Below are 26,578 nucleotides of genomic sequence, written 5' to 3' on the forward strand. Positions count from 1 at the left end.
CGTGGCCCTCATGAGTTATCGGGCTTCTTTACTGGCCACTGGGGTGAGTTTACATGTGTGGCTATGGTCCTCAACACACCTTGATCCACCAGGTAATTTATAGCAGTTTCCAAATCCCTTTCTGCTTCCCGGGGAAAATGATACTGTTTCTGAGGCTGTGTCATCGGATCCCCGTCTATCTTCACCTCTACCCCAGTTACTCTCTCGCAATCGTGCTTGTGCGTGGCAAATGCATCTATCTTCTTCCGTACATACCCTTGATACTGGGCCGAAATTTTAACATCTAAGTCATAACTCCTTTTCGGCTTCATGGTGCAGGTGACGTCTTTATCTGTGCTGTCCCTGGGAATCACTACGATCTCTCCCATCCTATCTGCATCAACTGCCCCCCATAGACATTTGTTTTTCATATCCACTATGTCATGTTGTGCCAACATGTAGTCGGCCCCGAGAACTCCCGAATCGGGTTGCTCCTACTTCATTAAAATGCACTCCCATTTTGTTATGTTAGGTCTGTCAAAATCTCGACTCTCACTATACGACTCTAACACAATCAGCTCCGGTAGATGTTCCTTTAATTTTTACTTGCAGCAAGGAAGAGTCTCACTCAGTCAAAGGCTAAGCGACGACTCCCAAAATGATACAGTTTCACAAAGTATTTATACAGTAAAAAACAAGTTATGGTTCCATCCTGTGTATTGGTTCTGCCTTTGCAGTCAGTGAAAACAGATAAAGAGTTAATGATTACCATATCCTTGTCTTTACATTTTTCTCAAATCTCTCTTTTGTGAGTGATTTTGGTGGGCCAGACAGCAATGACTCACTTAGGGTGTGATAATGTGCTATTACCGACTTTTCATTGTTTTAGGATTGTCCAGTTTCCTGGCCAGTTACTTGGGCCCATGATTTCCATAGTGGTTGATTGGGTACTTGGCTTCTTGCATATTATGGATATGTACAAGAGATAATGGCTGCTAATTTGAGTATCTCTTCAGGGGTGAATTGGTGTTGCATCTTTACAACCTTTATCCAGTCCTTCTAAAGTCTGGTATAGCGACAGACTATACCGGCGAGCACAATGGGTGGTACTTATCTCAGCAAGACAGTTTAATGTTGTCTGGTGGCTATTAATCAGCTATCAGCAGTTCCAGTCAGGGTTAGCATGTTTATGCAAACAGACTGTCTGTTGCAGAAGTTTCGAGCAGGTCCTGGACTCCCTTTTGTTTTATGGCAAAAAGGGTACAAAAACAGTGTAATGCAACTTAAAAAAAATACATTTCCACATTCCCCCATTTTGTCCTTCACAAGGACATCTTAATCCATTCTAATCTTGCATAGTCTTTCTATTTCCATTTCCACACAAGAACCTTCAGTCATTGTTCCTACCATAAACCTAGCGGTGGTCTCGTTTTTCTCAACCTGGCACAGCAACACTTAACCAAGACAAACAAAAGATATAGGGCGAAGACTATCAGCAAGAATATGATCAAACCCTGTACCAAAGATCTCCCAAGGGATCCCAACCATCCCGATGCCCAATCCCACAAGGTGGTACCGTCCTGGCCAATAGTTTGTTTGTACTCTATTACCTTTTTCCTAATATATTCAGCTAGACTGCCGATCTCTTCTGACTTATCCGGGATATACATACAGCATTCTTCACCAATTAACACGCATGCCCCTCCTTCTTTGGCTAGGAGATAATCTAAGGCCATACGATTTTGGAGAGCCCCTGTTTGAATGGCTACCATTTCGTCATTCACCCCTTCGAAGGCTTGGGAAGTTGCGTTGGCTACTGATTCTACTAAGTTAGCCAGTTCCCGTAATTGCCATTCGGTTGATGCTATTCCATAGGGTGGTACCTTGAATATTCCATTTAGCCATGTCAAATCCCGTTTAAGTCTATTACTTCTATGGGCATCCCTTAGAGTCTTTGTTGTCCTAATAAAGGGTACCACATATCCTAAGTAACAGGACCCTGTCCAGTTGGCTGGTAACCATGGGTAGGCTTTATGGCCACAAATAAAGTACGTGCAATTATAAGACGTCAGCTTTTGGTCCTTTCGTGCCATCCATACTCGAGTGGTCTCCCCATCCCACCCTTCACCTGAGGCCTTATTATGGACCATCGTCCAGTTAACGGTTGCTATCTTTTTCCCGTCAGGGAGATTTGTTATGGCTTGCTATTTAGTCATTTGGGAACACTTGCTGTGTCCCATTTCTGGTCCTTTAATCGCATTACTCATTAGACATATTATACCTTCAGGATTTCCTATTCCGGGAGTAATACTTAGGAAGGGTGGCTGACGGTTATTATTATAATTTGACTGGTACCATCCCTGGAAGGTTGTAATTTTATACCCTGCTGACCTCCATTCTGTTAGATCCTTCGGTTCTGACATCTTGGTTAAGTTTATCTTATTTTGCACTGTCAACCATTCTACCATTTCTGATTCATTAAAGGGGACGGATCTTAGGGGAATACCCCCTTCGGAGTGGACAGGTACATGGGAACATATCCAACAACTAGACAAGTTACTTTCTTGAGCATACTTATGACTCAGCGCCATAAATATGTTTACCTGCAGTTCCCTTCGTTCGCGTTTCTGTACCCCTGGTATTATCAATAACGCAAAGCAAAACTCTGTCACGCACAGCACTATCAGTCCCCATAATCCGTACAGTTCCTTATTCGGTCTTCCTTTTTCTATTCCTCTTGTTCCTTCTTCCCTTCCTCCAGGTCGGGTGCCCTCTTGCAATGGGATGCATGGATCCATGTCGGTCTTTCCTTTTCCTTGATTGCAGTATTGGTCGCCAGCAAGACCTGGTATGGTCCTTCAAATCTTGGTTGTAGACTGCTTTTTCTTTTAAAGATTTTGATGTAAACGAATTCCCGGGGCTCCAGATTATGACACTTCCCTTCCGCTGGCTTGACTTGAGCTTCTTTTACCTGCGAATGAAAGCTGGAAATACATTTGGTTAGTGCAATACAATAATTCAACATATTTTCTTCCATTTTGTGGATGTCCATTTGTTTTGCAGTAAACGGTGCTGTAAAAGGTAGTCGTTGGGACGTCCCATAACTTATCTCATGCGGTGACAGGCCTGTTGTTCTGTTGGTTGCAGATCGCATTACCATCAAGGCTAAGGGCAGCAGTTCTACCCATTTTAGTCCAGTGTCATTACATAATTTATTATTTCGAAGCATTCCATTATATCTTTCAACAAGTCCAGCTGACTGTGGATGATAACTGCAATGAAAATGTTTTTTAATCTGTAAAGCTTTACACATTTCTTTTGTAACAGTTCCCGTGAAATGTGACCCATTATCACTAGAAAGCTTAGCAGGGATTCCGAAGCGCGGTACGATTTCTTTTAACAAACATTTAGCAACAGTAGTGGCATCGGCCTTTTTACATGGAAAGGCTTCAATCCATCTAGACAACACATCTACAATAACTAATACGTACTTGAATCCTATACACATAGGTAATTCAATAAAATCCATTTGTAAATTGGATTTGGGTGGGAGGCAGATTCTACTTTTTCCGTCTTACCCAGATTCATTGTCTGACAGGTAACACAATTTTCACAGATTTGTTTTGCAATTGCCGAAATACCTGGCACATACCAAGTTGCCAAAATATAATCTGCCATCCCCCCTTTGCCTGCATGTGTGAATGTATGAACACATCGGGTAATCTATGGAAGTAAGGATTTGGGCGCCACCACGCGGTCGTCATGGTGAACCCATATTCCTTCTGGATTTTTATAACATTGACGTTCTCCTCTGTATTGGCCTGTGTCTGGAAGGCCAGCACATCATTAATAGTGGGTGGCGGGTCTGAGCAATTATTTTTCCTTTGTGGAAACAATGACACCTGCATCCCCCCTTTTGACAGAGCTGCTGACTTAGCTGCATTATCAGCTCTGGCGTTTCCAAGTGCTACCACATTCAACTGGCCTGTATGTGCTTGGCATTTGATAATGGCAAGTTTTAAGGGGCATTGAATGGTTCGCAGAAGATTTTCTACTTGTTCTGCATTCTTGATAGTGGTTCCTGAAAAAGTCAGGTACCTGCGAATTTTCCAAATTTGTCCATAGTCATGTGTTACTCCAAAAGCATTCCTGGAGTCAGTGCAGATATTAACTGTTTGTCCTTCAGCCAGAATACAGGCTCGAGTTAACGCAAACAATTCGGCTTGTTGGGCTGAAAAGGAGTCTGGAAGAGAGGCTGTTTCGACAACATTAAACTGGGTTACAATTGCATAAGCCGCTTTAGGTTGGCCCCTATCATTTCGTAGGGCTGATCCGTCAACATAGTACACTAGATCAGGGTTACACATTGGTACATCTGTTAAATTGATACGTGTTTAGTCGCTATTTCGGTGACCATTTCACATGAATGGGGTTTGCCGCCTTCTTCCGTGGGGAGTAGAGTGGCTGGATTTAATGATAAGGTTAGGATTTGATAACAGTTCAACTTCATATTTAGTGGTTCTTGCAGAAGTTGAGTGGCACATTTAGTAAGTAAAATCTCAACAGAGTGTGGGATATATAAAACGGTTTGATGATTTAGAGTTATTGTTTGAGCCTGTTATGCAGCATAATATGCTGCTGCCAAAGAAGGAAGACATTCTGGTAGTCCGCGTGTCACTGGATCTAGTTGGGTACTGAAATACGCTATCGGTCGCTGCCTGTCCTCATGTAGCTGAGTCAAAACAGATTGTGCAAAACCCGACTTGTGGTGAACAAATAAGTTGAATGGCTTAGTGTAATCTGGTAATCCCAAGGCTGGTGCTGAAGTGAGGGACTGCTTAAGATTCTGGAAAGCATTCCGGGATACTTCATTCCAAATCAACTTTTCTGGTAGCAAGGGTATGGATATGTCTAACAATGGTCTAACGATCTCGGAATAACTCATAATCCATTGCCTGCAATATCCTGATCTGCCGAGGAAATGTTTCATTTCTCTCTTGGTTATTGGTAGTGGAGCAGAGCAGATTGCTTTTACTCGGTCTTGCGTCAATTGTCTTCGTATCTCTGACCAATTCGTGTCCTAGATACCGAACCCTTTCTGAGACAAATTGTAACTTCGCCTTTGACACTTTGTGTCCTTTCGAGGCCAAGACTTTTAATAACACAAGAGAATCTGTTTTGCAGGCTAATTTGGAGGGTGAGGCGAGCAGTAAGTCATCAACATACTGTACAAGTGTCGAACCTGCTGGTAAAATTACATCTTCCAGATCCTTCTTTAAGCATTGTGAAAATATGATAGGACTTTCGGTAAATCCCTGTGGGAGTCTTGTCCACGTATATTGGCGTCCTTTATACATGAAGGCAAACAGGAATTGGGACTCTGGGTGAATGAGTATTGAGAAAAATGCTGAACATAGATCAATCATCGTATAATACGTTGAGTTTGCCGGAATACTGGTAAATATAGTCGCAGGATTGGGCACCACCGGATAAGTTGGGAATACAGATTTATTCACGGCTCGTAGGCCTTAGACAAACCTCCATTTGTCACTATTGGGTTTCTGAACCGGAAAAATCGGTGTGTTACACGGACTTCTCATTTATGCTTATACTGATTCACAGATCACAATGCAAAGTACTTGTTTTATAATTTTGTGCCCAACTTCTGTTTTAGAAGCTGAACATCAAAAACTCCAATCTTATGCTCTGTAACTTCAATTTTATGATACAGTGTCTCATAAATTACATCTTTTTAAGCTTCAGCTTCTGACGCAGCAGTGTGTAATTTTATTAAAAGGCTTCCAAACCCAAGATTTTCCAATACAACCAAAATGTTTATCAAGGAGAATCACCTGAAATATCTCAAAATCGCAATTCAAATATTGTACTGCCAATCTTTTATTTAAAACTCTTTTTACTGAGCTAGAAGCTTTCGTGTCAAGGTTTTACACAAAGGAAAATGGGGGTGTCCTTCCCCAGCCTCTAGAGACCCACACAGACTTTTTTTTAAAGGCATTACAACTTCCCTTCTCCATTCTTTATCTCATTCCTAGACTAACTTTTTTGTCTTTCAACCCAATGTAATCAATGATTGCGCGTTTTCTTTTGCACGTGTCGAAATTTATTATATTTTTTTTAAACCAACAGGACCACGCATTTTTTATCTTTTGCTCAACAAACCTATCCTTTGTGCATTTCCTAGCTCTGTAACTTATCATCCGAATAAATCCACACCTGCGTTTCTAACTTAAAATGTAATTCAATTCTAGGTTCACACTTTCTTAAAATTTCCCACATACAGGACAACACTACGAAGGGTTAAAAAAAAACCTTCACTCTCTCCGAAAAAGTGGGTGGAGCTAAAACAGCAGACAGCTCCACCACTTTCTCAAACAGGCTTTCAGACACATGAAAAATTCCTTAATTCCCACCTCAAATATTCCGCTGTCAAAAATCACACAAGCACTCTCATTCAAAGACAGACATTCACAAAAGTCTCTCTTCTTTCAACAAAGCTTATTGTTTGGCCAGCTCTATTTTTGGATCCATACGTCACTATCAGGTTTTTTTTTTCCTTTTCTTACATATTGATTTACTTCCTCTGTTAATTTTACGTGGGCTTGAAGAATCGGAACCCAAGCCTTTTCTATTCCTTTCTTTTTACCTCTTCTACCTGGGTCTCTGTCTATAAGACACTCTTCTAAACATGTTATTCTTTCTAAATTAAATGTACCATCGGGTGGAAATGGCCTGTTTTCACCCTTAGTCCATTTTACCCATATTTTTAGGTGGTCAATTGAAGACTGACCACAATTCTGAAGCATAAAATAGGTTGGTGTGCCCTTTGGTGGTGTTTTACTCGCCCCGGCACCCATTCTGGATGATTAAAATTTTTCACAGTTTCTGATCTCACAATCCTTTCGGTCAACCGAGTTCCCTACGCCCACATCTCCTGGCCGTCACGTGGCCTGAAAAGGCTCTTAATTCGAGCTCAGTCTGTGTGTGTGAGATATGTTGACACGAACCAACCGTCGTTGATCAATCAGTCACTGTTTCTTTTCTCAATCAGTTCTTGTTTTTTTTCGAATCACAATTTTCCCTAGTGACTCTTCCCGTTTCTCTAATTGCAATGTCGCACAGAAGTATTGAACACAACAGTATAACAAAGACAACTAGGACAAACAATATTCACACGGGTATACAAATCATAGCCTTAAACTCTATCTAAACAAATAGTCAATTCTCAGTCTGCATTGTACGCCACTACAGACTGAGTCTTTAACTTATCTTAATAAAATTTATGGTCCTATCGCACAAGGACCCTGTCCCTTCTAAGGCAGTCCTATCGCACAATGAACTTTCCTTTAGGGACTTGTATTATCCTATCGAACAAGAATAATTCCCTTTATGGTCCTATCGCACAAGGACCCTGATCCTATCACACAAGGATCATCGATCGATAGCGCTCTTTTTACCTTTTTCTAATGAAAATCTCCCCGGGATTATTCCAGATCGGATATTTTCAGAAGCAGATCCCTTCTGCCTACAAGCTGAGAAGGAAATGATTACAAAAATAACTTTAGCTCTTAAATGTCGATTCTCGTAGATCGCAGTACCTCCACTGTGGACAACAGATTACATATACGATTCAACAGTAAAGAGACCTCTTGTGAGAAAAAGGCTCACCTTATTCTGGCCAGTGAAGCCCTTCACTGAAGAGGCACATCTGTTTACTCACAGGGTAGAGAGTAAGAGATCTCGGTGGAATCTCCAAGAAGTAACTGTCGAAATCGCGACTCTCAATATATGACTCTAATCAGCTCCGGTAGATGTTCCTTTAATTTTTACTTGCAGCAAGGAAGAATCTCACTCGGTCAAAGGCTAAGCGACGACTCCCAAAATGATACAGTTTCACAAAGTATTTATACAGTAAAAAACAAGTTATGGTTCCATCCTGTGTATTGGTTCTGCCTTTGCAGACAGCGAAAACAGATAAAGAGTTAATGATTACCATATCCTTGTCTTTACATTTTTCTCAAATGTCTCTTTTGTGAGTGATTTTGGTGGGCCAGACAGCAATGACTCAATTAGGGTGTGATAATGTGCTATTACCGATTTTTCATTGTTTTAGGATTGTCCAGTTTCCTGGCCAGTTATTTGGGCCCATGATTTCCATAGTGGTTGATTGGGTACTTGGCTTCTTGCATATTATGAATATGTACAAGAGATAATGGCTGCTAATTTGAGTATCTCTTAGGGAGTGAATTGGTGTTGCATCTTTACAACCTTTATCCAGTCCTTCTAAGGTCTGGTATAGCGACAGACTATACCGGGGAGCACAATGGGTGGTACTTATCTCAGCAAGACAGTTTAATGTTGTCTGGTGGCTATTAATCAGCTATCAGCAGTTCCAGTCAGGGCTAGCATGTTTATGCAAACAGACTGTCTGTTGCAGAAGTTTCTAGCAGGTCCTGGATTCCATTTTGTTTTATGGCAAAAATGGTACAAAAAATGTGTAATGCAACTTAAAAAAATACATTTCCACAGGTCCTAATTCTATGGTTAAGAGTTTCGACACTGCCCAGCCTGATTATTACCTGTAAAACCCGCCCGTGTAAAGGGGATTCCGCTCGAACACGGGGAAGTGGTTGGATTGGGTGAGTGGACAACCATGCTAGAGGCTCCTGTGTCTACTAGATGCCTTCCCCTAACTGTTTCTACCTTCACATCCACACATGGCCTGCCCCACTCATCATATATGTGCGGACACAGGTATTCTGGCTGGGCGCAACGTCAAAGCGGGGGTGCCAATGCATTGGGTCCCTTTTCTCGCACTGCTGCGTCCAGCTTTCCTCCACCCCTGCCCATAACCTGCTGTAGTGCGGCCACTAAAACCTGTACTAGGTCGTCGGCTACCTTCTTCTGGCTTTTTCTGTCTCAGCACCCTCGTACCTTGGCTTCCCTCCTTGCTCCAGTGTCCCACAGTTAAAATACTCGCCTTTAGATCGACCCGCATCACCTCCCTCTTGTCTCCATTCTTTTTTTTGCCTAACCTCTCCTTTAACTTCGTGAACCTTCCCCTTTGGTTTCTCCTCCTCCCATTGCCTGGACTTAAAAGCTAGAGTTAATCTTCTCAGCAACTCTGCCTCTATTCTGGAGATCGTCTGGGTCAAACCATGCTTCGACCTTTGCTCTGAACTGTGGCAAACTGTTAGCCATTACGGTTCTGAGCCAATGTTTTCTGGGTTCCCCTATCAAGTCTGCCCGTACTGGATTTCCTCCAGTGGCCCTTAAATAAATGGGCCACGGTCTATCTGTAGATGTATCGGGTGATTCGTTTACTTGCTGCCTAGTCTGTTCTACCTGCCAGAACGGACTACCCTGACTGTACCCTAGCGCTGCCATGATTTTCTCCTTTAAGCCATGTGGACTTCGTCCACCTAACTTGGTGGCTGTCAACAATTACATAGTCACTCTGTAACTGAACCGGACCACCATTTGGTGGGGGTGGGACGAATTTCTGCTGTCTCAAAGGACACATCGGTTTTGTGGGGGCCCCGGTGCCTCAGGAGCCGGCTCACTATACTCGGGCCCATCGTCTTACTCTTTCCCCTCCGGATCCCAACCTTCCTCGTCTGTTCCGGGTGCCGTGAGACAAACCATCCCTTTGGCCCCGTCTAACTCTGCCGTTAGCTTCCGGATCTTTTCCTTACAAGGTCTGTGGTCTGCCCTCTCGTAATCCTGTTTCTATGCTACCTGGTAGGCTATCTTGATTTTCCTAAGCTGTTCCTCTGCCTCTCTGGCTTTCTCTAAGTGCCTTTCACTTTGCTCGTTGTAGGTCTGCTGCTGCTTTTTGCACTCAGTCACCTGGCACTGCAAATACTCTTAAGTGATTCCGTGCCGTTTCTTCCTTCCTACCCTGGTCCTGCCTTTCCTTCTCAAAACTGGCTGCCTTGCCTTTTAACTTTTTATTCTCCTCCTCCAGCTTTCCTATCCTTTCTTAACAGTTGTGCCTGCTTTAGCAGGCACTTGAGCCAAATCGCCTTCTGTTTTGACCCTTTGTGGTTGCTACTAACTGTCCACTCTGCCGCTTTTTCCTGCAGATCTCCAGAGTGTAGCATTTCCCATGGCTCTGAAATGTCCAATTTGTTGCATATATGTGCAGCTACCTTAGCCTCCGTGGACTTCCTACGACTGCTCTTAGCCGCGGGCTCTACCGCGTTTTTCTGCGGTGAGTCCATTTCCAGTGCCTCTGGCTGAGAAATTCTCCCTGACTACCTTACCACCTCGCAGTGACCTGCTGTTCCCGTTACTCAGGCTTTTCTCTGTGGCTACCCTATTCGACCTGAGACTACTCCGGCCTGTCAGAGACTCTTTCTCTCCTGGTCGCTCTAGCCGCCCTTGAAAAGATAAGCTTCGACTACATTAGCCAACCTTAGACTTAACCAAGTTTCCCCTCGGGGTTTTTGCCCTGGTTTTGTGTCCGTGATCCTATTCCCAATGCCGAGGTCCTGCCGTCGTCGCCAATTTCTGTAGGGTGTTTGTTTTTCACTACTCTGATTCTTAGACCTCAGAACTTATAGTGAGAAAGGACAACATGTGGCACAAAATTTAGGCTTAACCCAGTGTCAGTTTATTACGCACTAAAACCAACTAAAACTACAGGACTAGACTTCTGAGAGAAAGTGACTGAAAACATACAATCACCCTTCCTGGCTGTAGCTATTGTAGGTTCGTGGTCATTGGTTCCATGACCGGTTGGTGGTTCCTCTGGCCTTTCCCTGCAGTGCTGTTCCTTCCGTGTACAGTCCGTACTACATATCCTTCCGTCTGTTCATCTGTTCATTCTTTCGACCTGTGTCCATCTGTACATGTGTCCTTCTACTTCTGTGTGCTTTTTCTTACCTCTGTTCCTGTCCTTCTTCCATCTTCTGCTGAGCTGCTTCTAGCTCGCATATTTATATCCAGATTTTGACTGATCGCCCGCCACTGCAGTTTCTGATAGTGTTTGCATCAATGCCTTGTTTTGTGGTCCCCTTGGTTGATTGACTGCAATAATTGACTCGTCTGTTTTTCCATTTGCACATTGAGTCTGCAAGGCTCAAGTTGTATTCTCAGTTTTGGTTCCTGACCACAGAATGTCCTTAATTGTCCAGCTTAATTCCAAAAGCTTGTATTAAATTCCAAAATCTTGGATTAATCAATTTTTAGTTCATGGTCTCCTTCTGTACTTTTCTGAAGATTAGTAACCTTACAAGGTCGGCCATTTAAGACTGGCATGAGAAAGAATTTGTTCACTCAGATGGTGATGAATCTTTGGAATTCTCGTAGATGCTGAATCATTGAGTATACTTAAAGGTCGAGATCGATAGATTATTGGATGCTCGGGATATCAAGGGATATGGAGATCGGATAGGAAAATGGAGTTGAGGTCGAAGGTCAGCCATGATCATATTGAATGGCTGGGCAGGTTCAAGGGGCCGTATGGCCTACTCCTGCTCCTAATCTTATGCTCTTATAGCGATTAAATCACACTTATGGTGATCCCATGTGATAGGCTAGCACTGTGAGGCCGAATATCACCTCAAGCCAGATACAAATTATGTTGACACTGCCTCAGTACTGCACTGGAGTGTCAGCCTAGATTTTGTACTCAAGTCTGAAGAATCCTTATCAACTGGAAAATCCCACTGGATCTAACATGACAGTCCCCTTTTTGATAGATCAAGCTTACCATACTCTTCATTCACGCAACAGGTGAAATTAGCTCTGTGAGCCATAAATTCTTTCTACTCCAGTGGCCTACCACAGTAACACATTCCTCAAATCTGTTATCTTCAGAGTGAAGAACAAAAAGATTGGCGCCATTTCTTCCATCTAGTTTTTTTTTTAAACCATGCATCCCCTGGCATTTGAACTCTCCACCACTGTGGACAGAATTATTCTTTTTCATTTTCCCGGAAGCTGAATATAAATCTAAATAATGGGCCAGAAATTGCGGTCAGAGGCTTCCCGCGGACGGATGCCTCTGACCAAAATTCTTTTTACGGAAGTACCCGGTGGTCCCAGAGGAACGAACACTTGCGCTCCGAGGCCTAGCTGTGCAGTCCATCGCAGAGGCCCATATATTCCAGGAGCGTACGGGCATCCTGGGATCACATGGGCCTGGACCACCAATCACAATGAAGTATTTTCATTCATAGTAATGGGAGCTCTTATGAGTGCCAGGTTCTGGGGTATGCTCTTTGCGCGCCCAGAACCGGGGGTTCTATGGATGCATATGTGCCCGGAGAGACTGCGATTTTTGCCTCAATATGACCAAGTATTTTATTTAAGGCTGTAGGTGGTACCACCATTTACGACAGACACTTCCAAAGAACGGCAGATCCCCTCCTCCCACACACCCAGCTACGTTGCATTTAAGTGAAAACTTTTAAGTATTGTACTCCTATACAATAGTCACCTTTAAAATACATTTCCATTTTAGCGATTTTACTGGTTAATATTGAACTTGGAGGCACCACCAAGATTGGGCTTCCTGTATTGAAACCCACCATTTGTCACACAAATTTAATGCCTAAATAAATGCTCCAATCTAAATTTAAACTTATGCTGAAACAGAAGAGTGATGCTGCGACCTGAAGGGTTAATTAAATTTAATTAAAATGGTTGGCAAGGGAACGGTGACAAATTTGCTTCTTGCTTTTTTTGTTGTCCCTCCCCCTTTTTCATAGCCACTGGTTTCCATGACCTCCTCCTCCTCCCCCCTCCTCCTCCAGCCGGGAAATCGGCAAATTGGGTGACAAACGCCTTTGCAGCTGCTGAAGTACATCTTGCGTTTATGGTTCACAATGGTAGGAGGTGGGTTCCCGTGGTGGGATTAGTACATCGGGAATCTTTCAGCCGGTGGGATGCCCACTGCACTGCATTGCTGACATCCTCACTGCACCTCGACTGAAAACAAAATCACACGCTGAGTTTCGGGAAGATATTGTTCGAGCACACCGGATATTATTTCAGTAAAACCCTGTCAGTTAGGGAAGTGTTGCTGAGTTTTCATGAATATCCTTTGCTTGTTCTAACCATCCCGAACCTTCGCTATGGCACTCAGTATTGCCTGTGGTGAAGCTGCCTTTGAGGGAGAAAGGAAAAGGAGGCTATGCAGATAGGGTTAGGTGAAGTAAGGTGGAGCACAAACACCAGCTTAGAGTAGTTGGGCCAAATGGCCTGTTGCTCTGCTGTAAATTTGATAGGGTGGAAATACGGTTGGGGGCTAATTCAGGCGCTAATGGCGGCGGACGGTAAATTTTGCGCGGGAAATGGTTTGCGTCTGCAGCTGCAAAGTTCATCAGCTGGGCCCTGAGTGTGGGGTGGAGCGCTGAGGGAGGCGTTCCACACCTCTCTTAGGGCGCTAGGCCAGTCTGAGCAACGGAAAATCCCAAGCTAAAGAGCTGGCCTCGGAGCTCCCTAAGCTCGGGGAAAAAAATTGGAAAAAACACCGCCAAAAACCTTCCCAATCGGTTACTGGCGCCACAAACATAAATCGCAAAAATAAAAAAATAAAAAACAATCACACTTACCTCAGGTAGACATTCCTTCCCTCACCGCCACGGTACAGCTTGGACCGCGCGCTTTCCCAGGAGGTCCCACTAGGGCGAGCTGTGGGGCGCTACGGGTCCCCCAGAAAACAAATTTAAGACCGGTGTCGCAACCAGGGGTGTTGCACACCAGCTTGCCTCTCCCTGGCAGTACTGCTCTGTGCTTCCGAAAACCCGACACCGAAGGTCCCGGCAGGGCGCTGGAAGCTGGCCGCCAGTCCGAAAATGATTTCTGCCGCTATTATCGCCCCTCCAGGGCGCGAACAGGGGTGGCAACAGACCGAATTTCCAACCCTTTTTAATTATTATCTGGTAAAGTGTCAGCCGTGGCTCAGTGGGTAGCACTCTCGCCTTTGATGTGAGAAGGTTGTAGGTTCAAGTCCCACTACAGGAACTTTGAGCACAAAATCTAGGCTAACACTTCAGCGCTGAGAGAGTGCTGCACTGTCGGATATGCTGTCTTTTGAATGAGATGTTAAACCAAGGATCCATCTGCTCTCCCAGGTGGACATAAAAGATCCCATGGCATTATTTTGAAGAAGAGCTGGGGAGTTATCGCTGGTGTCCTGGCCAATATGAATCCCTTAACCAATACTTAAAAACAGATTATCTTTTCGAACGTTCTCCAGTTCTGACGAAGGGTCATTGACCCGAAACATTAACTCAGTTTCCTCTCCACAGATGCTGTCTGACCGACTGAGATTTATAGCGTTTTCTGTTTTTATTCCAGATTCCAGCATCCGCAGTATTTTGCTTTTGTTTAGATTATTTGGCCATTGACTCATTGCTGTCTGTGGGAGCTTGTTGTGCGCAAATTGGCTGCCGCGTTTCCTACAGTATAACAGTGACTACACTTCAAAAGCACCTCATTGGTTGTTAAGCGCTTTGGGACATCCTGAGTATGTGAAAGGTGCTATATAAATGCAAGTCTTTATATTTTATGATTTTGCTAAAAATTTCCATTTAAAATGAATTGAGTGAGAAAAGAGCTTAATCATACAGAGTGGCAAATCCCATATCTGATCCCCAGCCTGCTCTGTGTTGGCTGATCTTGGTGCTGCTGAAGGTTGACATAAGCGTCCCTCAAGTTATCGAGGCGGAAATTCTACCGGGGTTTCTGCCTCTGATGACTAACCAGCGGCCCCTGCTGGAAGTGCACAGGAGCAGCTATTGGGCGACGACACAGCTGCGCTTTGATGTGCTGCCCAGATGATCATCAGCCCACTGACCCATGGGAACAATGGCCAATTGGCAGCGATAGTGGAGGCTGAACAATGCCTGTAAAACTGTACTGAACCAATATTTCAAGCACGTTTGATCGGCTTTGAAAAACAATTTTGCTTGGCATATGTTCTGTTCGAAGTGGATTTAACTCATAAAACTTTGTGGACGTACAAAGCTGTCTGAACAAAAAAATAAAGTCAATGAAAACTCTGCGGGCTTTATGGAGCACAGACTGCCTGACACAATTTGCGTCTTTCCTTGGCTAATATTTAGACTCGAGATTTTTATGTTAAGTTACCAATCTGGCCTGGGTCAGTGTGCACATAGAAACATAGAAAATAGGTGCAGGAGTAGGCCATTCGGCCCTTCTAGCCTGCACCGCCATTCAATGAGTTCATGGCTGAATATGCAACTTCAGTACCCCATTCCTGCTTTCTCGCCATACCCCTTGATCCCCCTAGTAGTAAGGACTTCATCTAACTCCCTTTTGAATATATTTAGTGAATTGGCCTCAACAACTTTCTGTGGTAGAGAATTCCACAAGTTCACCACTCTCTGGGTGAAGAAGTTTCTCCTCATCTCGGTCCTAAATGGCTTACCCCTTATCCTTAGACTGTGACCCCTGGTTCTGGACTTCCCCAACATTGGGAACATTCTTCCTGCATCTAACCTGTCTAAACCCATCAGAATTTTAAAAATTTGTCTGAGGTCCCCTCTCATTCTTCTGAATTCCAGTGAATACAAGCCCAGTTGATCCATTCTTTCTTGATAGGTCAGTCCCGCCATCCCGGGAATCAGTCTGGTGAACCTTCGCTGCACTCCCTCAATAGCAAGAATGTCCTTCCTCAGGTTAGGAGAACAAAACTGTACACAATACTCCAGGTGTGGCCTCACCAAGGCCCTGTACAACTGTAGCAACACCTCCCTGCCCCTGTACTCAAATCCCCTCGCTATGAAGGCCAACATGCCATTTGCATTCTTAACCTCCTGCTGTACCTGCATGCCATCCTTCAATGACTGATGTACCATGACACCCAGGTCTTGTTGCATCTCCCCTTTTCCTAATCTGTCACCATTCAGATAATAGTCTGTCTCTCTGTTTTTACCACCAAAGTGGATAACCTCACATTTATCCACATTATACTTCATCTGCCATGCATTTGCCCACTCACCTAACCTATCCAAGTCACTCTGCAGCCTCATAGCATCCTCCTCGCAGCTCACACTGCCACCCAACTTAGTGTCATCCGCAAATTTGGAGATACTACATTTAATCCCCTCGTCTAAATCATTAATATACAGTGTAAACAGCTGGGGCCCCAGCACAGAACCTTGCGGTACCCCACTAGTCACTGCCTGCCATTCTGAAAAGTACCCATTTACTCCTACTCTTTGCTTCCTGTCTGACAACCAGTTCTCAATCCATGTCAGCACACTACCCCCAATCCCATGTGCTTTAACTTTGCACATTATATCTCTTGTGTGGGACCTTGTCGAAAGCCTTCTGAAAGTCCAAATATACCGCATCAACTGGTTCTCCATCATCACCAGGTTAAAGGGAAGGTGCCAGCCTTGTGTGAAGGAGGGGATATTACCAGTGCTTCAAGGTACTCTTTAGCACCTCCTACAAGCTCATAATAAAATTCGGAGAGATTTGGGTGTCCTCATGCAAGAACGCAGAAAGCTAGCATGCAAGTGCAGCAAGCAATAAGGAAAGCAAATGGCATGTTGTCCTTTATTGCAAGGGGTTTGGAGTATAAGAGTAAGGAAGTCTTGCTACAATTGTATAGGGCTTTGGTGAGACCATACCTGAAGTACTGTGTATAGTTTTGGTCTCCTTATCTAAGGAAGGATATACTTGCTTTGGAGGCGTTGCAACGGAGGTTCACTAGATTGATTCCTGGGATGAGAGGGCTGTCTTATGATGAGAGATTGTGTAGAATGGACTTATACTCTCTGGAGTTTAGAAGAATGAGAGGTGATCTCATTGAAACATACAAGATTCTGAGGGGGATTGACAGGGTAGATGCTGAGAGGTTGTTTCCCCTGCTGGAGTGTCTAGAACTAGGGGGCACAGTCTCAGGATAAGGGGTTGGCCATTTAAGACAGAGATGAGGAGGAATTTCTTCACTCAGAGGGTTGTGAGTCTTTGGAATTCTCTGCCCCAGAGGGCTGTGGATGCTGAGTCTCTGAATATATTCAAGGCTGTGATAGATAGATATTTGGGGTCTAGGGGAATCAAGGGATATGGAGATCGGGCGGGAAAGTGGAGTTGAGGTCAATGATCAGCCACGATCTTATTGAATGGTGAAGCAGGCTCGAGGGACCGTAGGGCCTACTCCTGCTCCTATTTATTATATTCTTATATTCTTAAAATTGTGCAGGTGCCCACAGTAACCTGTGCCATTTTCTCAGTCGCCGGTCAGCAAGACATAAGCATGACAAGTAGGAGTAATAAAAAATGTACATCGGTGTGATTCAGAGTGCATTTCTTCAAACTGGAAAAGGTGCTGGCACTGAGGGATAGTAACGTTCTGGGATACAGTATCTGAGTAATTGATGAGTGTAGCGTGCTTAGGAAGAAACAGGTAACGATAGATTTTTGGATATTAAGGGAATCAAGGGATATGGCGATAGTGCAGGAAAGTGGAGTTGAGGTCGAAGATCAGCCATGATCTTATTGAATGGCGGAGCAGGCTCGAGGGGCCGAATGGCCTGCTCCTGCTCTTATTTCTTATGTTAGGTAACTTTGGACCTATGGTTTCCAAGGCTCTCCAGCATTGGGAGTTTTCCCCACGTCATGCCTGGGTCTGTTGTAGACTAATTGACACAGATTGATTGCTGTGATTCGTCAACAACTCACATTATCGTTGCATTGTGTGACTACCAGGATGTCAGAAGGTGAACTGGATGGACCTTAGTCTTTTTTCGTCCCGCAATTCCTATGATCACGTTAATAAATAAAAAAATGGATTAGCTTTCAGGACATTTATTTCAAACCATCCATCTAGCTTCAGAAATATTGAATCGAAATAATAGGGGAGATTTTGGTCTTCTATGAAAAATTGCACAGCCAGGTCTTGTAACACTCTTGTGAAGCGCCTTGGGACGTTTAACTCTGTTAAAGGCGCAATATAAATACAAGCTATTGTTGTTATTCCATCAATTAAAATGAACAGGCTGAAATTCACAGACTGTATGCGGAGGGATGCAATTTCTCAATACGTACCCCTAGCAGAAACAGGAAATTGACCCCATAATGAGTGCAGATGACCTGATTTGAATACCTGCAAAATATAAAGTGAATTTGCACTTGCTCCATGCCGCCCACCCTACCCCAACCCCCTTCCCCCAATGGCTTGTGGACAGGAGATGGTAATTGTTAATACTAGAGCGTGGGTTGGTGGAAATGACTTCCTTCTCCTGAATTTGCCCCCCAAAAGCTTGGCCATTATTTTGTAAAATTTACAGCACAGCAACAGGCCAAGCCAAACTGGTCCATGCCGGTGTTTATGTTACATAAGAACTTAAGAAACAAGAGTAGGCCATTTGGCCCCTTGAGCCTGCTCTGGCATTCAATAAGATCATGCCTGATCTGATCATGGACTCAGCTCTACTTCCCTGTCCCCCCCTCCCCATAACCCTTTACTCCCTTATCGCTCAAACATCTGTCCATCTCCACCTTAAATATATTCAATGACCCAGCCTCAACAACTCTCTGGGGCCGAGAATTCCACAGATTTATAACCCTCTGAGAGAAGAAATTTCTCCTCATCTCAGTTTTAAATGGGTGATCTCTTTTTCTACGTCTATGTCCCCTAGTTTTAGTTTCCACTATGAGTGGAAATATCCTCTCTGCATCCACCTTGTCGAGCCCCCTCATTATCTTATAAGTTACAATAAGGTCACCTCTCATTCTTCTGAACTCCACACAAGCCTCCTCCCAACCTACTCTATCAGCACACTATATATTTTTTTTAACCAAATTCTGCAGTATATAACTTAATGTTGTGCATTTTGCCAGAGTGTTGCCCTGAGTAGGCATGTATCCAACTTTGTTCTCACTCATGGAGATCCCATTGGACGCTGAAACAAGAAGTAATTTTCTCTTTCGCAGCTTAACATTCGGCCACCAGGAAATATCTCTGCGTTACTCTCTAATGATCACTTCAGGCATCAGCCTGCTCAAAAAACCACTGTCACGTAAAATATTACTAATGTGCTCACTGCCGGTCATCATCATAGGTCCCTTCAACGAGGATGACTTGCTTCCACATGAGTTCACAAATGTTTCAATGAAGGACCCGATGTTCCAGTCCTGAACTCCAATTGAGGGGGGTGGAAGATCCCTGTGCATGGATTTTTTTAACGTGTGGTGACCGTTGCACACCAGCCACCACACGGGCTTGACAAAGCTAGGCCTTTATCCAGTGGCAAGGGTTAACCAGGACAACTGGAGACCTGCTCTGCTGCACGGACCTAGTGTGTACACATATCGCTGTATGGGCTGGCCCATGCTGCCCCTGGGCTCTCGGCTCTTCTGGGCCCCATACCCTCATTCACCGCACCTCCGCCACGATCTCTCGCCGCTCCTCCACCACAAACACTCACCGCACCTCCGCCACGATCCCTCACCGCTCCTCCGCCACAAAAACACCCGCCGCACCACCGCCATGATCTCCTGCCGCACCTCCGCACAAAACATTTGCTGAACCTCCGTCATGATCACTCACCAAATCTCAGCCACGATCCCTCATCAGTCCTCTGCCCTGATCACTCGTTGCAAGTCCGCCACAACCTTCCTACTCCTCTGCTGTACCAGGGCCCCGCCAATGTTCCTGCCCACGCTCCAAACAGCGACCTGGGTCCTGATGACGTCGCCCAGTCGCCCACCTCGAAGCCGTCACACATTTGTGTCAGCTCACACTGGAAGTTGCAGTGGCATGAGCCAGCTCTTTTTATAGCCCTGACCTGTGGAGATGTTTTCACACAGGTCGGGGTGGCCCACAATGTCTCGGGGCCCGGCGCTTCAGCTCTTTTTATAGTCCCGACCTGCGGAGATGTTCTCTCGCAAGTCGGGGTGGCCCACGATGGCCCACTGCCGGTAGTGTGCAATTGGTGCCCCATGCTGCCGCCAACTACTTGAAACCAGTGGCATGCTCTTAGCTACCTCCCTCACCAAACGGAACATCTTGACCTCCTGTGTCTACTGATATGAATTCAAGTTCTTCACTGTTTGGGCTTGTTAGCTCCATCCGTGCTAGTTTCCCCCCAATGATGTAATCGGCATTCAACTCCGCTGTTGGAAACCAATGTGCAGGGAAGCAGAATTAAACAAAAGGATGTTGAATTTAATCACAATTCTTTGAAATCAGGGGACGTGGGTGGTGCGGCAGGTTACAGCACTCTGTTGCGTTGCCACTCTGTTGCGTAAAGATGGGATGAATATCTCCTCTCATTGCCGACTGCTAGCCTCCCACACAAGCTGAGTCTGGGCACTCTCAGCCCACCTCTAAAGAGAGTATTGGCCACAGCATAAACTGCTCACAATCCAGACTAATTGATGCTGGACTGGGACTAACTTAACTCCTTCAGAGAGCCCAGAGATGATTAGTGCACATAGGAAGAAATGTAGGAACCGGAATTGTGGCCCTCGAGCCTGTTCCGACATTCAGTTAGATCATGGCTGATCTGTATCTTAATTTAATTTAGCCGCCTTGGTTCCGTCACCCTTAATACCCTTGCCTAACAAAAACCTGCGCAGAATAGAAAGTATTCACATTGGTCCGACCTCTTTTCATTTTGGGTTTCAGACATGTTGCTGAGGAACAACAAAGTACCTGATGCTGCTATTGGCTGCACAGAATGGACAAGAGTTCCTTAAGTCCTGTCACACAATATAAGAGAGGACCAGGAAAAATGCTCTTTGTAGCTATTCGATTTTTTTGAAAATCTTATGCAAGCTCCTTAAATATGCAGAATTATGGATGCTTTGGAATGAGTAATAAAGCTATAATTTATTCTATTTTTGCAGTGTTATTTATAATTAAATGAATGAAGTCTAGTCTGTTGTTCCGTCTGAAAGCTTGAGCTACTTGGAGGAATCTGTCATGTGAAGATTTTCTTTCCTGTCATGTGACGCATATGGGGAATTTTGCAATAATACGAGGTAACGTTCGGTACAATAGCAGGAACTTTATTAAAAAATATTAAATAAAATGTCAAGCGACTTGAAATAAAAACATTTTCAAAAGAAATACTTAATATGATTCACCATGGAAACATCAGGACTGGAAAATTACAGGAAATTCAGCATCTGCTATGAATAACTCTGGTGACAGTTCCTTTGGGGAGGGGGGGAGTGGGAGAGAATAACTGTCAGCGATGATAGTGTACGAATACGTAGAGCACCAGTATTCCATTCCTCTCTCTGCTGTCGCATGGGAAGCTTTGACCTATTTAAGTTTAGTGTCAGCTGTGGCTCAGTGGGTAGCACTCTCGCCTCTGAGTCAGAAGGTTGTTGACACTCCAGTACAGTGCTGAGGGAGCACTGTACTGTCGGAGGTGCCATCTTTCAGATGAGATGTGAAACTGAGGTCCCGCCTGCTCTCTTAAGCAGACTTAAAAGATCCCATGGCACTATTTTGAAGAAGAACAGGGGATTTATCCCCGGTATCCTGGCCAATATTTATCCCTCAATCAACATAACAAAAAACAGATTCTCTGGTCATTATGACATTGCTGTTTGTGGGAGCTTGCTGTGCTCAAATTGGCTGCCGCATTTCCCACATTTCAACAGTGACTACACTCCAAAAGTACTTCATTGGCTGTAAAGTGCTTTGAGACGTCCGGTGGTCGTGAAAGGCACTATATAAATGTAAGTCTTTCTTAAGGTTAATGTGCCCATTAAACTAGAGGAGAGAAGGGTTTAATATGGGTACTTTAAGCATTCGTATGGTTACATGGCCAACAGCCATTTCAATTATTACTAGAGAATTATTTTTACTGTTGTAAAGCAGATTTGAGGGAAAATTAAAAACCATGTATGTTATGGCCCATAATTTGCTGTTTAAAATATCGGCGATGTTTAATGTTGCATGCCGTTATCAGTATGTAAATAACTCAGCAACTTGTGATGAGGAGGAGCTACGCTGTGAATTGTGAATCGCTGCAAATTGCTTGGCCCTTTGCCTCGTGAAAACCGGAGCCGGCTGTCAACATTCCCGTCAGTTTCAGGAAATTGCTGCGATTGCGCATTTAATTATCGCCACAGAAAGTGAATGCTACTGAATAATATAAGGACACTTGTAATATGAGAGTGCAATGCCATTCGACCTCTCCAGCCCAGAAAGGGAACAATTAAGAGAATGGAGTCTAATTACTTCAGGTAGTAAATTGTTGCTGGAGATTTTAAAAATGTAAAAAAATATATTTTTACGTTATTTTCTTACTTTTTTTTTCTGTCTCTTTCCTCTCTTAATCCAATTTTATTTCCCACTTTATTTTTATTTCTGTACCTAAAATGAATCTAATTCACATTTTTTTTCTCCATCGCTTCTCCGTTTCTCTCCCTATCCTTAAATCTCATTGTTTAAGGAGATAGACTGTTTGTCCTGTTGTTCACCAAGGTTGCAGATGCCCCATTGCCCTCACTATGCCGTTAGCAGCTCGCACTTCCAGAAAATTGCGTTGCAAAAGACTTCATGATCTGCGTATCCCGGGATTATAAAGGTATATTTATCCAATGAGTGAGCAAGGAGGCTAAGGAGGAGAAATTGGGTGCATTTGCGCCTCCTGTTAGCACCCTCGGCGGGGAGGGGGAGGCGGGTGTGGTGCACATGAGTTTCCAACGGTGCGTGGCGCCGCTAACGAATCCTGCTAAATTCAGCAGGAGTTTAGTAGTGGTGCTACGGCATTGCGCCTCGGTCTCCTGCGCCTGGAGATCGTGACGTCATCGCCGTGCGCATCGCCCTATTAACTCCCAAGCCCCTAACTTGGGTATCGCCCGCTGAAGCCGCGTAGGGCATTAACAGCGACTGCTTCAGGGGACTATCGGGGTGAAAGTTTAAGGGGAGAGGGTCGGCTGCTGTGAAAAACAAATCTGCCCTTTACGTTGCCACTCCGGTTGTGGTTTCTTCGCGGGGTCGGGGCCCGCGATCGCTCAGCCCGGCACTCTGCTTGATAGCGCAGCACCCCCGCTCTCCAGTGGTCCAGGTAGGTGACTTCAGGTACCAGTTAGGTGTAGAGTATGCAGAGTGGACCCTTCCATTTAATTGAGGGAAGAGCCCCTCAGTCATGGCAGCACCACGCGGCCCGGTGCGTAACGCTGCTGAGGCGCCCACCCAGTTGCTGCCCCAGGAAGGAAGTGGAGCGCTAGATCTTCCGGGGGCAGTAACCAGAATTTATCGAGTGGAGCGGGACTTCCATGCCCGAGTGGGACGATGATGAATTTCTAGGCCAAAGTGACAGAAGACTCGACAATAAGATATTTCTGTACACTGAGATTTGGCTTTATATTTAGATGTGAGAGTGGTCATACTTTCGCCTCTGAGTCGGAAGGTTGTGGAGTTCAGTCCCACTCCTGAAACTTGAATACAAAATCTAAGCTGATACTACGGCGCACTTCTGAGGGAGTGCTGCACTGTCGGAGGTGTCGTCTTTCGAAGTTCAGGTGAGTTATCTCTGGTGACCTGGCCAATATTTATCCCTCAACCAACATCACTTAAAAAAAAATTATCTGGCCATTATCACATTGCTGCTTGTGGGAGCTTGCTGTGTTCAAATTGGCTGCCGCGTTTCCTACATTACAACAGTGGCCACACTTCAATAAAGTACTTCAATGGCTGTAAAGTGTTTCACACATCCTGAGGTTGTGAAAGGCGCTATATAAATTCAAGTGCTATCTTTTTCTTTTATACTCCTTTCCAAAAAGATTTTAAATCCAATTTTCTTGTTGCAACTCCAGAACAATTGCTCTCTGTGATTAAAATTGTCCCTCTTAACATCGCCACTTCTCTCCATTTCTCTTGAGTCTAAATGTGTTTTAATAGCTGGGAGTCATTGGTTGCTTTAATATCTGCAGCCTCTTATTTTTTTTTAAACTGCTACCACCTGCACTCCCTTGACACAGATTTGCAAAGACTCATTGTTAATTAAGATGCAGTTTTGGGACTGAGGGATCTCAGGCCTTTTCTGGTCCACCCAAAGTCTAAAACGTATATCTCAATCTCAATTGTCAGACGATTTGTGTGGCAAAGGGTGTATATCTGGTTTACTTTTATTTATCTTGAGACTCTTTTACAAGTTGATTCAGTTGCAAAAGTGGCCTGCCTTTTTGACAACCATGTGAGTATAATTGTTAACGTGACTGTTAATGTGATTTTGATTGTGAATGGGGCCAATTTTACATAGGATTACATAGAATATACAGCCGGCGTTTATGCTCCATTCGAGCCTCTTCATGTCTTTCCTCATCTAACTCTATCAGCATAACCCTCTATTCTTTTCTCCCTCATATGCTTATGTAGCCTCCCCTTAAATGCATTTATACTATTCGCTTCAACCACTTCCTGTGGTAGCAAATTCCACATTCTCACCGCTCTCTGTGTAACTATCTTATATTGATGGCCTCTAGTTATGCTCTTCCCTACAAGTGGAAACTCTCTCTGTATCCACTCTTATCAACACCTTTCATAATTTTAAAGCCCTCTATTAGGTCACCCCTCACCCATCTGGCCAAGAGAAAAGAGACCGAGTCTGTAAATCCTTTCCTGATATGTATACCCTTGCATTTCTGGTATCATCCTTGTAAATCTTCTTTGCACCCTCTCCAATGCCTCTATATCCTTTTTATAATATGGCGACCAGAATTGTATGCAGTACTCAAAATGTGGCCAAGCCAAGGTTCGATACAAGTTTAGCATAACTTCCCTACTTTTCAATTCTATCCCTCTAGAAATAAACCCAAGTGTTTGGCTTGCTTTTTTTATGATCTTGTTAACCTGTGCCCCTACTTTCATTGATTTGTGCATGAAAACATAAGAAATAGGAGCAGGAGTAGGCAATTCGGCCTCTTGAACCTGCTCCGCCATTCAATAAGATCTTCAACTTCAACTCCACTATCCTGCAATATCCCCATATCCCTTGATTCCCTTAGTATCCAAAAATCTATCGATCTCTGTCTTGAATATACTCAAAGATTGAGTCTCCACAGCCCTCTTAGGTAGAGAATTCCAAAGATTCACCACCTTCTGAATGAAGAAGTTTCTCCTCATCTCAGTCCTAAATGGCTGACCCCTTATTCTGAGACTGTGACCCCTGGTTCGAGATTCCCCAGCCAGAGGAAACATTCTCCCTGCATCTACCCTATCAAGCTCTGTAAGAATCTTGTATGTTTCAATGAAATCCCCTCTCATTCTTCTAAACTCTAGAGAATATAGGCCTAGTCTACTCAATCTCTCCTCATGGGACAATCCCCCATCTCACGAATGTGTCTGGTGAACCTTTGTTGCATTCCCTCAATGGAAAGTATGTCCTTAGGTAAGGAGACTAAAACTATACACAATACTCCAGGTACGGCCTCACCAGGGCCCTATATAATTGCAGTAAGACGTCTTTACTCTTATACTCAAATCCTCTTGTAATAAAGGCCAACATATCATTTGTTTTTTTAATTGCTTGCTGTACCTACATGTTAACTTTCAGTGATTCGTGTACAAGGACACCCAAGTCCCTCTGAACACCAGCATATCCCAATCTCCCACTATTTCCCACATTACAAAAGTGACTGCACTTCAAAAAGTACTTCATTGGCTGTAAAGTGCTTTGACATGTCCAGTAGTCATGAAAGGCACTATATAACTGCAATTCTTTCTTTTTTTTATTTAAAAAAATACTCTGCTTTTCTATTTTTCCTACCAAAGTGGATAACTTCTCATTGCTCCACATTATATTCAATTTGCCATGTTCTTGCCCACTCACTTAGCCTCTCTATATCCCCTTGAAGCCTCTTTGCATCCACCTCACAACTTACATTCCCACCTAGCTTCGTATCATCAGCAAACTTGGATATATTACATTTGGTCCCCTCATCCAAATCATTGATATAGATTGTGAATAGTTGGGGCCCAAACAGTGATCCTTGCAATACCCCACTAGTTACAGTCTGCCAACCCGAAAATGACCCGTTTATTCCTCCTCTCTGTTTTCTGCCAGTTAACCTCAATCCATGCAAGTATATTACTCCCAATCCCATGAACCCTAATTTTGTTTAATAACTTCATACCTCATACCTACGTAGTTTGCTCTGTTTAGATTTAAGACCATAGTTTCAGATTCAACGAGATTTCTTTCAAACTTAATATAAAATACCAACATATTATGGTCACTCTTCCCTAAGGACCCCTTGACTACAAGGTTATTAATTAGATCTAAAATAGCCTGTTCCCAAGTTAGTCCCTCACATACTGATCTAGAAAACTATCTTGTATACATTCCATGAATTCATCCTCCACACTATTACGCAAATTTGGTTTGTCCAGTCTATATTAGATCAAAGTCCCACATGATTACTGTATTACCCTTGTTACATATGCCCCTAATTTCCTGATTTATACTTTGCTCACCAATGTTTTCTATCCCTTGCTGTTTCTTAGCTCCATCCAAACTGATTTTACTTCCTGATTTTCGGAGCTAAGATCCTTTCTCTCGACTGAGCTGGAAATTCGGCTGTGTAGCGCCTCTGTTAGCACCCTGGAGCGACGTTAATGCATCTGGAA

The 26,578-nt window shown here is 44.0% G+C and overlaps 1 protein-coding gene and 1 long non-coding RNA gene across 2 annotated transcripts in view; one reads left to right on the plus strand and one right to left on the minus strand.

The window, feature by feature from the left end:
- Nucleotides 1-26,578, plus strand: part of LOC139280083 (SH3 and multiple ankyrin repeat domains protein 2-like) — a 1,053,009-nt gene that overhangs the window by 427,019 nt on the left and 599,412 nt on the right. The gene's annotated exons all lie outside the window — the stretch shown is intronic.
- Nucleotides 559-26,578, minus strand: part of LOC139280086 (uncharacterized) — a 51,032-nt gene continuing 25,012 nt past the window's right edge. Inside the window, exon 3 of the long non-coding RNA XR_011596616.1 lies at nt 559-2,963. This is a non-coding gene — a long non-coding RNA (uncharacterized lncRNA). The remainder of the gene's footprint in view (nt 2,964-26,578) is intronic.

Source organism: Pristiophorus japonicus, chromosome 14 (assembly GCF_044704955.1).
Source record: "Pristiophorus japonicus isolate sPriJap1 chromosome 14, sPriJap1.hap1, whole genome shotgun sequence".
NCBI classification, from domain to species: domain Eukaryota; kingdom Metazoa; phylum Chordata; class Chondrichthyes; family Pristiophoridae; genus Pristiophorus; species Pristiophorus japonicus.